The 1,513-nt window shown below is 40.9% G+C and overlaps 1 non-coding gene across 1 annotated transcript; it reads right to left on the bottom strand.

Moving 5' to 3' along the window:
- Positions 1-867: 867 nt before the first annotated feature.
- Positions 868-975, bottom strand: LOC141715953 (small nucleolar RNA R71). Its single transcript, XR_012572691.1, has one exon. It is a non-coding gene; the product is annotated as a small nucleolar RNA R71 (small nucleolar RNA).
- Between the last annotated feature and the right edge of the window lie 538 nt (positions 976-1,513).

Genomic DNA, 1,513 nt, shown 5'->3' with positions numbered 1-1,513 from the left:
CACGCCGATGTCTAAGCACCGATGTCGTAGCTACTATTTTTAGTAGTGTTGTCTTGGCATTGAAGAATAATCATACATTGGTGAGTAAGTGTTAATTAAATATAATTAATCAGAGTCTTTGTGGGAACGAACTAGAAATTATTCTATATTACTTGCGAACGCGTATACTTGTGTGATTTATTTAGCGCATGCTTTGTGCCTAACAAGTTTTTGGCGCCGCTGCCGGGGACTCGGTGCTAATTTGTTTAGTTTATGTACTTGCCATCAGTGGTCATTAGGATTTATTGATTAAGACTTGTTACTTACTGCTTCCGGTTGTGTTTCAGGTACTCTAGCGAGCGTTTATGCAAACACGTTCTCCCACTCACAAGAAAAATCTGGATAAAGCTGAGGAGATAGATAAAGCTCTTGACTTTCCGGAGAAGATATTTTTGAAGATTCGGATAAAGAGAGTGAAAAGAAAGAACCTAAAATAATGGGTGATCGTCTAGCTCAAGCTGATCAAGCTCTTATGGACTTTTCTCGACCTAAAATTAATGACATTCAGTCAAGCATCATTCATCCGGCTATTCAGGCCAATACTTTTGAAATCAAACCGGGCACTATTCAGATGGTGCAGAATTCTATTTCTTTTGGAGGGGCTGCGACTGAAGATCCCAACATGCATATCAGGAATTTTGTCGAGATCTGTAGTACTTTCAAATATATTGGTGTCACTGATGAGGCTATCAAGCTGAGGCTTTTCCCATTCTCTCTGAGGGGCAAAGCTAAGGACTGGTTACATTCTTTACCAGCTGGGTCCATCACTACTTGGAAAGATCTTGCGCAAAAGTTTCTAGTGAAGTTCTATCCTATGGCCAAAACTACAGCTATGAGGAGTGCTCTTACTCAGTTTGTGCAACAACCAGGAGAATCTATGTGTGAAGCTTGGGAGCGCTACAAAGAGATGTTGAGAAAGTGTCCATATCATGGGATGCCTGACTGGATGGTGATCACTAGTTTCTACAATGGTTTGGGGGTCCAATCTTGACCCATGCTCGATGCAGCTTCTGGAGGTGCCTTGTGGGCCAAAAGCTATACTGAGGTCTATAATCTCATTGAAACTATGGCTGCAAATGAGTATCAAAACCCAACTCAAAGGATAATGCCTGGGAAAGTAACAGGTATTCTGGAAGTTGATGCAGCTACAGCTATTGCAGCATAGCTCATGGAGCTGACTATAAAGGTCGATTCTTTAATCAACTATGGCGTAAATTAATTATCTAGTGTCTGTGAGCTTTGTGCAGGCTCTCATGCTATAGATCAGTGTTCTCTTGTTAATGAATATGTCCAGTATGTGAACAATTTCCAAAAACCGCAGCAGCCTGTGCCCGCTACTTATCATCCTAATAACAGAAATCATCCCAATTTCAGCTGGAGCAATAATCAGAATGTTGTTCAGCAGTCATATCAGCAAGCTGTAAATAAACAGTTTAATCCACCTAGATTCTAGCAACCTCAGCAATTTGCTCAA

The sequence above is a fragment of the Apium graveolens genome, chromosome 3 (genome assembly GCF_009905375.1).
Source record: "Apium graveolens cultivar Ventura chromosome 3, ASM990537v1, whole genome shotgun sequence".
In the NCBI taxonomy this organism is placed as follows: Eukaryota; Viridiplantae; Streptophyta; class Magnoliopsida; order Apiales; family Apiaceae; genus Apium; species Apium graveolens.
This window is presented reverse-complemented; position numbering and strand designations above follow the sequence as displayed.